Source organism: Lithobates pipiens, unplaced genomic scaffold (genome assembly GCF_037356315.1).
Source record: "Lithobates pipiens isolate NorthernLeopardFrog02 unplaced genomic scaffold, aLitPip1_a1.2 Scaffold_11, whole genome shotgun sequence".
Lineage (NCBI taxonomy): Eukaryota > Metazoa > Chordata > Amphibia > Anura > Ranidae > Lithobates > Lithobates pipiens.
In genome coordinates, this window is record NW_027507696.1 from 10,432,969 (window position 1) to 10,447,106 (window position 14,138).

A 14,138-nucleotide genomic window follows, 5' to 3' on the forward strand; every position below is an offset into this window, starting at 1 on the left:
ATTGCCTATGTCAAAACCCAAGTAATATATAATAATACTTTTCATGTTATATATATTGTTGCTATCAATGGGATACAAGGTTTAGACAGTTTTACCTGAAGGTTACCTGTTTACATGCTGTATACATATCATAAGTCACAGTAGTTATTGTATGCATACACAGCACTGTGTACTACTGGCTTGAAGTTCATCTTTGGAAGTGGAACTAGATTGGTAGTTAAACAAAGTAAGTGTGATTTCTAATATATATTCATATCTATTTTATTAAGACAGCATAGGTTCCAATACAAGTACAAGACAGGTGTGTGCCAGTTTTACATAAAATTATATAATTTGTAGTTACACAGAATGGAGTGCATTTGAATTAGCCAACATTTAACACATATTCTTTAATTTAGGTCTAAATGTTATTTGTTGATCAAAAATGACAGTGATATCAAAGTAATCACATTCTTTCTAAACAGATGATTTTGAAAATCAAATTATCTTTTACATTGAAGGGGCAACGTTTCACGCAAGTTATGAATTCAGTAGTACATACTGCATGCACTAAGAAGATACTTGACCATATAACACCTCAAAGTTCTTTAGTAATCCATCCCTGATCTCTGTTGTATATTGAGTTCACTATGCTAAAATCCTAACAGATGATTCTCATCTTCTCTTACTTTTGGTCTCATAGTGGGGCTTCTTACTAAGCTATTTGAGACAGTAGTAAGTAAACGAGAGAAGTAAAGTCATTAAAGTTATCCAGCCATTTAAAGGGAAAGCAAAGGGAAATCAAGTTAGTGTTTATTTTATCTGCACATGATTTGATAATTAAAAATTTTCAGCTTTCAGCACTGTCACTGTCACACTTTGAATGACATTAGTGCGGTCAGTCTATGCTGTAACTATGTGACATTTTTATAATTTTATTCACACAAATAGAATTAAAGGGTGGCACTGATGGGCAAACCCAATGGGCATTGATGGGCAGAACTAATGGGCACTGATGGGCAGCACTGATGGGCACTGAAAGCCAACACTGACTGGCATCACTAACAGCACTAATTGCTGACACTGGTGGGCACTGATTGCTGGCACTGGTGGGCACTGGTTTCTGGCACTTCTGGTGCTCTAATATAATCAGGGAACTGATCATCAGTGCCCTGATTACATGTCTCACTGTCCCCTGCGAGGAGATGCCGCTGATCGGCTCTCCTCACTACACACTCTGTCAGTGTGAAGTGAGGTGTACCGATTACCAGCACTTCTTTGTTTACATGTGACCAGGTGATCACATGGTTAAAGAGCCGTGTCCATTCAGGTGCACCATCATATGCTGTCCACCCAGAATGAGAGCCGCACCGCCCCTCCGCCATTTGACGGTGGGCAGACGGCAAGTGGTTAAAGTGACTCTTTACATTTTTGAGAGAACATTTGCAACACCTTTGGTAAATCAGCCTCAATGGGGTTGACTGGAGAAAACTGGAGAGTGCAAAATCTGCAGCTCTGCACATAAACCAATCAGCTTGCAAGTTTTTTGTTGAAACGTAATTAAACAAGCGTAGGTTAGAAGCTTATTGGCTACCATGCAGAGCTGTACCCAATTTTTCACTCTCCAGTTTTAGCAGATCAACCCCAATGAGTCATTATTATTTGTATATATCATTGTTATTAATAGGATAGGGGATTTTGTCTGTTTAGAGCCTCTGTTTTTACCTCAGAGGAACCCCTAAAATTGGTATCAGGTTTCAGAAAACCCCTACTAATACCAATTTATTGGGGATCAGTGGGAAAAATGCCCCTTGGTGGTAAGTGGGAAAAATATAACCCTTACAATAGTGGTGAGAATGACAGGTAGAACAATTGATTATTGGTGCCAGGCACTGTTTCTGTCAATCACCATTGACCCCAGGCCCCGTCAGATGGGAGGTTAATCAGCCACAGCTCAGGGAACCCTTGGGCACAACTGGAGAAACCCTAGGGTTCCACAGAACCCTGGTTGAAAATGGCTGGTTTTGAACATACTTTATACACATCACAATTTACAGTAGTTATTGTATACATACAAAGCACTGTGTACTACTGGCTACAAGTTTTTCTTTGGAAGTGGAACAAGATTAGCAATTAAGCCAAGTGAGTGTGATTTCTGTCAAAGGTTGCAAGTATTTCCACTTTATTCTCTAAAAAATGTTATCAATTTCATTAACACTGAGTACATTTTAATACAAAACAAGAAAAGTGTGTTACAATCAATACCAAATTCACAAACAAAAAAAAATAAAAAATAACATTGTAGTTACACAAAATTGATTTTTTTTAAAAGTTCACAACAGTGATCATATTCTTTATTTGATGCCTGAACTATCTTTTCTGGTTTACATTGAGCAAAAATGTTATGTATGTCAAAATATCACATTCTTTAGAAGATTTTGGAAAGGTAAAATTAGCCAATAACCTTTTACATTAAAAGTGGCTAAAATTGCTTGACAAAATATTAATACAATGCTTTACAAATTCTGAATTTAATGTGGTTGATTTAAAGGACTATAGAATGTTTACTTTGCAGAGAGCAATACCAAATTATGTGTATGGCAACCACTTTGTAAAATGAACATATACTTTGGAATGTAAATATCAATTTTGTGAAGCGAATAGTCCAATAAATATTTAAATTAGCTTTAAATTGACATCAGTGTGATAAACTTGGTAACAAAAACATATTTTTTTAATTATGAACGTGTTTATTGAAAATAATGTATTCATTCCAGTCAGTTGATTTGGGAAGTACAGTATTTGCTATGTGATGGTTCACTGTGTGATTATGGTAGTGGTGGTAACAAACTTACTTTTGGACAAGGCACAGAGTTGACTGTCAATCCCAGTAAGTATGTAATTAATTAATTAGTAAGTAAGTAATGTCTTATTTTCTATCACAGAGTAGTAAATATGTAGTATTAGTGCAAAATTAACAAAGCTGTGGTACTGTATATGCTAACCATGTTATTAGATGTTTGTTTGGAACTGCTAGGTCACATTACAAAATGTGGCTCTATGGTAGTGGTTAATAATAATTAATTACATTTCATAATAGCTAGTTACAAAAGTGACCATGTCTTCACACCCAATTGTGTGCAAGGGAATGCAAACTTAAGATTTTCTACTTGATTGGATATTAGAACCAAAATCTGTTTCACCTGAGTTCAGTATGTTACCTGAGTGACATTACCCTAATATTAATATGGGTGTTTTACAGACCTCAGAAACATAAGTTGTTATATTCTTGTATTGTCATGCAAGAAAAAAGACCAAGAATGCATGTTGACCAATACCCAATGAAAGGGCTCAGGGCTATATGTGTTTTTTGGCCAAATTAATTAAATGTTTGGGTTCAGTGTGTTTCTCATACAATGCAATAGTTACAAGTAGACAATTGACAATGTTTAAAAAATCCTGAACTAGCTCACATCCCTGTCATCTCAATGTGTCATCATTATATGCTTATAAGCAGGGCCATTCTGGCTCATATATGTATAACATTGTGGCAAATTTACTAAAGGAGTTGAGAATCTTCATTCAATTATCCAATCATGTGATAATAAAATCTACACTCCTTTGGTAAAACCAGCTTCATTGTGTAAATTATTTTTCTATATGGTAAATCTTCTATCAAAGGGTTATTATGGTGATTATTTTCCACCAAACCCTCAAACGGGTTTATCTACACCCTTATTGTTGTGCAAAATATGCTACCAATGCCAAAAATATTTGATTTGTCTGCACAGCCAAATTGCTGTTCTCCTGCTTGTGGTTTTGTACTTTGCAAGTATTGACCAAACCAAATTTTTCTTCTTATTATATTTGTTCCAGATTATTGATTTCATATATTGAAGCCAATGCATCTAACAGCCAGTTAGCTAGCATTTTTAAAAGAAAAGGTCAGCAAAGATAGCCTTCATATATCTCCCATGAGAGTAAGTCAGACAAACTTGAAAAAGTTATGTCTCAAAAGCTTGACCTGGCAAAAGTACCCTAGACCAAAAAAAGGAAAAGTTTTGACTTCAAACTGGAACTGTATTGTATTACTGTACCAATCTGCTATCCTCTGCATCCATTACAGTTTTAACATATATGTACGTTAATGTATATAAAGAAGAAAAGACCTTGTATAGACAAGTTAGTGTAATGCCATATTTTGTTGTGATGATACTGGTACCAGGAAGGTGATTTTTGGCCAAGGCACAAAGCTAACTGTTTATCCGAGTAAGTAACGAGTCTACATTAATCAGTATCAATTTATTGTTTATTTGGGCGATGTATGTTTTAAAAGACATTTAAAAAAAGGGTTTCTGGTCTACCAATGTATCTGAAATAATTTTAAAGACATTCCTAATAGATTCTGTATTTAGCATTGATTATAAATGGACTAGCATTTAAATTAATACATGCTTTATACAGAATATTAAGCAAAATTCAAGTTTTGAGGGTGCTTTACCTTTTTAAAGTAGAGAATAGTATAGAATAGAGAAGTAGAGAATAGGTTTAGCAAAGGTCAATTGAATAGAATAGAGAATAGGTTTAGCAAAGGTCAATTGAATAGAATAGAGAATAGGTTTAGCAAAGGTCAAGTGAACACATTTTTTATGCCCCTAAACACTCCTCTAAAATACAAATCTACATGGCACAATGTCCACAGACAAATTGGCATAAATATAGCTGCTCTCAGAGGCATGTTCCAGTTAATAGCTAGAAAATAAGACAATCAAACTAAGATGGTTTGATACAGACTTTAGAAAGCATAGTTTGTGTACTGGTGTGTCTGACTGTGCTTATTCTGGAGCCAGCAATAAACTGATATTTGGAAGTGGGACAAAGCTATCTGTCCTGCCAAGTAAGTATGATATTGTTTTCTTCAATAATAATAACAATTAGCATGATTTCCATAGTCATGATATTTACCCAATAAATATGGTATATAATGTAACATGTGTCATTGGAGATTTCCAATAAAAATCCACGAAGGGCAACTAAATAATTTCACACATATGCTATTTATAATGCAAAGATACATTCTAAACATTATATCAAAGTTAAAAGTATCTGTTTTCCTGTATTTTTTGCTGAAAGTGAAATAATTTAGGCAGCCTGAACTCTCCTGCATTCTTAATTAGGAGTCCATCAACCTTGTCATTCTTAATATAATCATAATTGAACAAGCATTGTAAGCTGGTGGATGTTTTAATTCTACTGAACAGAACATAATATACCCATAAAGACCCATATAGTAGCAGAAACTAAAAAGAGATTATTAATTTATAATGTGCTAAAATATCAGTTTTGCTTAAAATTTGTATATTTAATTAAATGATTTAATTAATTTTCCAGTTGGCAAGTACAGATGCAGTTAACACAAGCCATCAAGCAGACATGTTTTATGTAATAGTATGCATGACTGTGCTAATACTGGTGGCAGCTGGAAACTGACGTTTGGCACTGGGACCAAGCTGACAGTTTTGCCTAGTAAGTACACAATGTATCTCAATTTTATGAGAGCATTTCCCATATATTTATCTTTTTTTTGTCTCATTTGGTGCTATGGAGGTGATTTTTTTACCCTATCCTACTCTATTGTTATGCCAAACAACCAGTCATTTTTTTCCTAACATTTTTTTTGGATCCCATTCATACTTTTGCATAGCTGAAATGTGTGTTTCCTCTTGCAGGTTTTTTTGGGGCATTTTTTAGCGTTTCTGCGCATCACACATAGGGCAGCCTATTCACTTGTCATTTGGGAAATTTCTATGCTGCCTTTTCTGAACATTTATTGAAAATGCTGTTAGCCTGGCTTTCACAAGTCACTGATCAAACAAAGCATAAAGATCAACAGCTACAAATTAATTGGCCATATAAATGTTTTAAGTCAGAGACTAGAGGATAAGAATGACAGAAACTAGCATTTGCAGAAAGGCATCACAGATATTTCTCATGATAAATATCTTTATCAACAATTAAGACAATTAAATAATAAAAAAATGTTTTTAGATATTTATAAAACTTTAGAATGTTTTTATTATTGTCTATGTCTCCACTAGGAGTCACCCTCTATATTTGTCTTGGAACCACTTTTGCTAGTAGAGGAAGTGATGGGAAGAAACAGCATTTTAGAGATGTCAAAAGCAAAACAGGAGATTAGAGTATGTTTCTGTGAGGACACCAGTTACTGTGAAATTGTCTAAGAGGAGATTTCTCCTGAGCTTGGAATGATCAATTGCACTTCCATTTGTGTGTACAGGACAGGCAGTTAAGAGAAATCTCCACGATAGGACTTAAAAAAAGGCTGATATGGATTTTAACCATTGCCTACCATATCCACAAAAAAAAATGTTTTTAGCTTTAAACATATTCTTAAATGCCCATATCCAGGCTAATGATTGGCAAAAAGGGGAAGTTTAGATCTAGTATGCTAATTTGTTATTGATGTGTCTCTGTTCACCCCCTAAGTTGTCATACATAATGGATGGCATGGAGAAACCTATACAACAGCATACACACAAGTACACATATGTGGTTATTGAGGCTACCCTTAAATGACCAGGAATCGTTCTGACAATATATTTATAAAGGCAAATCTGTCAGCCTTTGCATGTACAACATAATATATGTGCCGATAGCATGGTGTTTAATCCTACAAACCATGTCTTATTTAATTAAAGTTATCCTTACAATCTGTCCTAAAATTGGCAGTTTTGCCCTTTGTCTTTGGCTTTCTATGTTAAATGATATTACTAAAATGCCGGAAATAATGTTCACTTAGCACAGTAAATGTTCAGCTAGCATTTGGACTAAAGTGAGACTATGTTCACCAATATTCAATCATGTGCAGGAGAAATGGAAAAAAAAACAGAATTTTTCTTTGCACATGCTTATATGGTTGAAGTAACAACTTTCACCTATGTAAAGCTAAGTGATCATTCAATTTGCTAAGGGAAATTCTTTCACTCTTTTAATAAACCAACTCCATCATGTTTTTATGCTGGGGGAGTTTATTACAATCATACATACTTATAACTTCTCCTAGCTATAGTCAAAAACATTTTCCTCTTTTTTCCATAATCTTTTTTGTTCAAGTATTTTTAAAGATTATCAGAAAACATTAAATGTAATGAGTAAAGAGAAAAAAATGTACATTGTAACATAAGATAATCTTATTACAGGAAAGTATATCTCTAGTCACATATAACATCATATAATTGTTTAGTTAATAATTAAATTAATGCAGATCCATGCAGTAAATTAATAGTTTCCTATCTAAATAAGAATCAACCTTATATATATAAGTTTATGTAGAGTCGTTTTGTTCCATAAAATTAAGCCACCACATTCATAATAAAAAGGTCTGACTTGGCTACCTCTGCCATGAAATACTATACATTATCAGCATTTCACATATAGAGGAAGGAACTGAAAATATTTGTCAGGGCGCATATCACTGTGCAACTTATGCTGGTGACAAACTAATATTTGGAAAAGGGACAGAGTTGACAGTCATAATGAGTAAGTAAAATGGCATGTGTTTATTGAAAAAATCTTAGAAAAGCTCTATTTTATGAGCACATAATTAACTGCAAATGAAAAAAGTATTTTGAGAACATTGGAAGTCTTTGTTCCCATAAACATATGTAATGTTTATGCTTTTTTTTTTGCTATGTGGACCTTAAAAACAACATTGTTAAAACAAATTGTAATTATAACTTAAGGGTGTGGAAAACATTGGAGTTGATTGACTAAGGGAATTCTAAATATTTACTGTGCCTATTGAATAGATCATAGCTTTGTTCTTGTCAATCTTTTAATCTCATGCAGGGAAAATCCTATTTTTTCTTAATTTACCACATGTGATGTGATATGATAAGATGTAAGGCATATTGAATATCGAAATACCAGTTACATTACAATTATCCACAGTTATTAACTATAGATAGTAATGCAGTAATGCAGCTAATTTAGGGGGTAAATGACTACGCAATACAGGCATTATGTTAGATGAGAAAACCTGCCTCTTAGACATCTAATCCAATTAAGGCAAAATACAGAAAATGTACATTTCTTTGTGAATTTAGTTCTTTTAGTCCTTGGCGTATGCATTGGATGAGTGAAAAAGCACCTATTATGATTATAATACATGTTTTAGTGTCTAAAACAAGATAAAGATTATAGACTAGTGGTCACTTGAAAAAAATCCAACCTGACAGATTTATTGTCCCTCTCAAGATTGCGACATAGGCTGCTGGCTCTTCCCATGGACACAAGGCGCATAGTCCATTTAAAAGGAATTAGATAGTCAGCCAATCAGACAAAAACAGCTATGAATTTCAGTTTTTTTATTACATTAAAAGTAGAATTCCCTATTGCATGTTAAGTATTTTAGACTGGTCAAGGATTTGCTGTAAAATAAAAGTATTAAAATAAAAGAAATATACTCTATACACTACGGTCTCTAACAGCTATGCTAATAAATGTATATTTAGGATTTCCGAATCTCCTTTACAAAAGGGCATACCAACAATTTCCTTGTTAGATAACATCAATGGATAACAAAAGTGTAATAACATTTATCAATGTGCAAATACTGATGGATGGAAAATGATATTTGGCTCAGGAACCATACTAAATATTAAACATAGTAAGTAAAAATACATAATTTTCTTTTATTCAACAATTCCATTCATTCTATAATAATAGTTTGTACTTCTTTTTTGCTGTTTGGATAAATGGAACACACAGCATGCTTGACAGTGGTGATAATAGTAATAATATTATTATTAATAATTTATTAATAATAATAATAATAATAATAATGATAATAAGAAATCATAAGTATACTACATTTTTAGAAAAATAGCATAAGGCATTTGGATTGTCTCTCAAAGCATCACTTGTTATTAGACATGCCTGAAAATTTACGCATAGGTCTTTCAAGTCAAACCATCATAGTGATTGATGGTGATGTCTGTGGTTTAAAATATCATGTTCAGAACATTCCCATATACCCTCAAATTTGAGGGGTAAAAGATTGAATATATCATTTTTTCAGAGAAAGATATTTGTTTAAAATAATTTAGAATTTCTGCCATCACTACCTCATGCAATTACACAGTGTGTACAAAATCAATATTTGCTTAAATATAACATAGCAATGGAGAGACACAAAACATATTTTTTTATTAATGGAAAGAAGAATCTGCAAGGTTCTAGGAAATATTGAGGATCAGTTTCTTCTATGCACCAAAATCTTCAGAGTGGGTGGTACGCTTTTTCCACAATAAAAGTTTAATACATAACAGTGAGAACATACAGTATAAATCAGAAGACAAAAGATGCACAGTGATGTGAATTTTAAATTCCTACTTGTCTTAGATGAATTGAAAAATTGGCCTAATAAGAACTCTTGAGGTTTTTATTGATATGCTGTACAGGTAATTAGTACAGAATATATCACTGTGTGATTTTGGTGCTAACAAGCTTACATTTGGATTAGGAACTAGAGTGACTGTGAGACCAAGTGAGTGGTAAAAAGTATTTCACGAATAAAGCTATTATAGTGTTGTTTTAAGATATTATCACCACCAAAATAACATACAAATAAACTACATGCTGCAAAAATCCCAATACAGTGGTGAAATACAGAAACCAATAGTCAGAGAACTTTACAAATCAGTAAAAAAAAAAAAAAAAAAAAATATATATATATATATATATATATATATATATATATATATATAGTAGTTATTAAATTAACAGGTTAATTATGCAACCAAATGATATGGTTTTTATTTCTCTGTAGGCATTCAGAGAAGCACTTCTGGGAAAACAAGTGTATAGTTGCTGCAGCCTTTTATTGTTTTCATTATTGTTGTTATTAGCATTCCGTAATTTTCAAATTATGCTCTATTTCAGAAAATGTATTTATTTATAATGCCTGAGCATTCTAAACATTATAGATAACAAATCCTTAGGATGTCCCTAATATAATATTTATATTCGTAAAACTTTATTGATTCACTTAACAAAGACTTAGTCATTAATAATTAACAGAATATACTTATAAATTCCATTACCAGATTGTATCATGTGATTGTTGGATAATTTGGGAGAACCATGTAGGGATCAAACAACAACTTCACTGATAGGAAAAAGTGGTTACTGAAACTCCTGAACTCCTGGTGGTTGGATATAAGAGCAGATACTGGTGAGACAGGAGAGAACATCATAAACAGGCCAGTTATTAGTAGATTTGGTCTAAAAATCATCTAACCTGATAGGTATGTGCCCTGTTCATAGATACCTTGACATCCTATATAGGTTTAATGTTATAGGTTGTTTTGTTGTGATGATATTTTTGGGGCAAAGATAACATTTTGGATCAGGAACCAAACTCTTGGTTAAGCCCAGTATATGATCAGCAAAAAAATGTGTTTTGCAGTAATAAAATAATTAAAATGTTTAGGTTAAAATGTTGGATCTTCATCAAAGTTGAAAACATAATCATTGAATACTGTGACCAGTGTAAGGGTTTATGATTTAATACATTTTAACATATTATGTGATTTCAAAAATACCCAATATTTCACTGGAAAGTAATCCAGTCTGGTAAATGGTAGTCCCCATAATGAAAACCCCATAATGAGCCCCAGATTTAAAAAAAAACTGATTTTAATTTTTTCCCATGCCACTTAAAACAAAAAAATGTATAAATACACTTCAAACCAGATTCAAGTATATATTAAAAAACGTATATTACAATAAAATATATCAAAATATATAAATACACATCAAAATAAATACAAAGTATAGTTAACCAGCTGTCACTGCAACAACCATTTGTGATTTACCAGTAAATCTAGATTCTTACCCAGGTTAGGCAGTAATGGTCAGTAGGGAAAGCTATATATTGAAAGCTATGTTTCTCCTTAAGGCTGTTCTGCTTCCAAGTTTGACAAGCTTAGAGTATGTCAACACTATGTCAATGTTCCTTTCCATCAATAGGTTACAACAAGGTCATTTTTGAACATAATCTAGATAAGATGATACTGCTAGTGTTATTGTAAGGACATCAAACTTAATTAATGAAAGGATGGATTGGTAGAATACCACTGCAATGTTAGAATGCCCATAACAAAAAAATTACAAAACAAATATTTTGTTTATGTATAAATGAACGCAAAAGCAAGTTAATATTTTACTAGCAAAGAGGAGCATACAAAAATGTATGCCTGTTCTTGCTATGCCATCTATCACTGTGATAATACTTATGATAAACTAACATTTGGAAAGGGAACCAAACTTGTAGTGAAGCCAGGTAAGTTTACATTTTATCAATGATCCTTTTTAATACTGAAAATATTTATACACAAATTATAGTAAAAAAAAAATGTCTTTCTTCCTCTCCTACCTCTCTCTCTCTCTCTCTCTCTCTCTCTCTCTCTCTCTCTCTCTCTCTCTCTCTCTATATATATATATATATATATATATATATATATATATATAATAGATATATACATATATATTTGACACAATTTGTATCCCATTAGCTACTGTTGCAGAAAATGCTCATAATGATGTAATGCTTTCAGTGGAATCCTGTTGTCTCTGAAATATGCTTGGGGGCTCCTAGATTAGACTGCTTACAAATCCTACACATTTTTATCTGCATCCTAAAAGAACATTTAATATTAATTCAGTGAAGGGAACATGATATTGCATCAGTGTTTAGCACTGTGCATGATGGTGCAGCATATGGAAAAATGATTTTTGGCATTGGAACAAAACTGACAATTATTACAGGTAAAGCTTTATAATACATTAAAACATATACTATATATATATATATATATATATATATATATATATATATATATATATATATATATCCAGTATATATAGTTCATAAATAATAGGGGGTGAGCTGTGCAGGCACAATAATTTGTCCAGTGTGCTCAAAGCATACCTGTGTTTTTTTTTTAACTAATCTCTATGCAAACTGGGGCAGGAGTACATTTCAGCCTACCCATTATGACGCTGTATTTGTCCGACTGTACAAACCTTTAGTGTTCACTAGCTGTTGTTTCCAAACTTCCAAGTAGCAGCATATTTTATAAAGTTCTCAGTGATTTTGTCACCTGTGGTTCTATGAATGAGCTGAAAAACATACTTTTGTCCTTGAGGAATGATGTAGCAAACACTAATATATATATTATAAACTTGCCGGGTACAGATAATTGGATGAGTACATATATATGTATACACAACCTTTAAGACGTGGGCAAGAAATAATTTTATTTGAGTTCTTACAAAAGTATTTTTCTCAAAACTACTATTAGTCATCATGAGAAATAGAATTTAAAGGAAACCTGCAGGGATAAAAATACATTGGCTGTCATTGCTGACCTTTTCTTTTGAGAATTCTAATTGACTGTCTCTTATGAGTTTGTTTTTGAGTCACTATTGTGGCAGTATGCTGATCAGGAGTGTTCTAACCTAACTTTAAATGGTTAGTGTCTTAGAAATACTGAAGCCAGAAAGAGGCAAGTCAATTATAATTTTCACAAGAGGGTCAGCAATGGCAGCCCCATATTACCTGTTTCTTTCAGTACAGGTTTTCTTTAATGCATGTGTGTTTAGCACTATGTGATTATAGCAGTAATAGTAGTCTCATTATTGGTTTAGGAACAAGTGTAAAGGTAAACCTGGTATGTACCTAATTTGTATGGGCAATAAATCATCACCTTTTTGTATGGGTATTAAATAATCCCAAAAGTCTATTTACCAAATGGTGTATTTAAAGCTGAACTGTGGGAATTAAAAAAAACAAAAAACCTTGCCCCCAGCAAGAATGTATTTAAAAAAGTGGTAGTCCTGGTTAATAGAACATCATTGCATATCATTGCTGTTACAGTAAGCCCAGAGTTTAAGGAAGTGTAATACTGTGATTATGAGGGTGTAAGGAAACCAATATTTGCCAGAGGAACTATTCTGTCTGTTACTCTAAGTAAGTCTTATGTGGCTGGTTCTCTCATATGAAAATTAGTAATGTATGGTATCTTTTGCATGTGTCTACAAATAGTAATATACAGGCATACCTCACTTTTAATTACACAATGGGGTTTATTTACTAAAGCTGGAAAGTGCAAATCAGGCTCACTTATGCATAAAAACCAATGAGCTTCTAACCCCAGCTTGTTCAATTAAGCTTTGATAATACAACCTGGAAGCTCATTGGTTTCTATGCAGAAGTGAGCCTGATTTTGCACTTTTTAGCTTTATAAATAAACCCCATTGTGTACTTAAAAGTGGGGTATGCCTGTATCTGTATATAGCACGTCTTATTATTGTATATGTATATATCTATTTCAATTTTTGATACACTAAATTATGTTGTACTGGCTTTGAGTGTCACTCATTATGTTTATATCCTAATGTTTATGCTCGGGCGGTAAACGCTGTGTTGATTATGCCACTAATAAGGTCACATTTGGCCAAGGAACTGCACTGCTAGTATTGTCAAGTACATGGTATTGAAATTAGCCACATACACCTTTTCAAGCAATTGTAACCATTTTCAGCCAACTATTAATTGCAATAACAACCAATGGATTGAGGTGGCCTGCCACCAGTCGAAACCAATGCAAAAGATTATTTCATGGTTTTGAAGAAAACCTATTGGTAGTAGGTTGCATTTATACATTTTTGCAGTGAATATAGGTTGAAGTTGCCAGTTAAGTTATGCTTGCATGGCCAACATTAGAGCTCTGCATAACCCATACCTTAAAGTTATAACTACGGTAGTTATACATGTTTTTATATTGCTAATCTAGATTATCAGAATCTGTTTCTGTTCATATCATACATAATACCGTATCCAGCTTTTGGATATACCGACTCATGAGGCAGCGTGACATCTCAGTTTTTGCAGTAGTGGACTTTACCTTCATTTTATGATTTAGAATCTAGGCATGTTCATGGAGAAAATATATGAATAAATTGTGTAAGAATAACACTGATTAAGTAAAAAATGTGGCAGTGTTGAGATAATAGGCAAGAAAGTCTAAACACAATGTTTGTATGAGCTGAAAAAATACAATCACAACTACAAA

General features: G+C 32.8%; 1 gene segment (V, D, J or C); it reads left to right on the forward strand.

Moving 5' to 3' along the window:
• Positions 1–14,138, forward strand: part of LOC143960169 (M1-specific T cell receptor alpha chain-like) — a 32,786-nt gene that overhangs the window by 12,023 nt on the left and 6,625 nt on the right.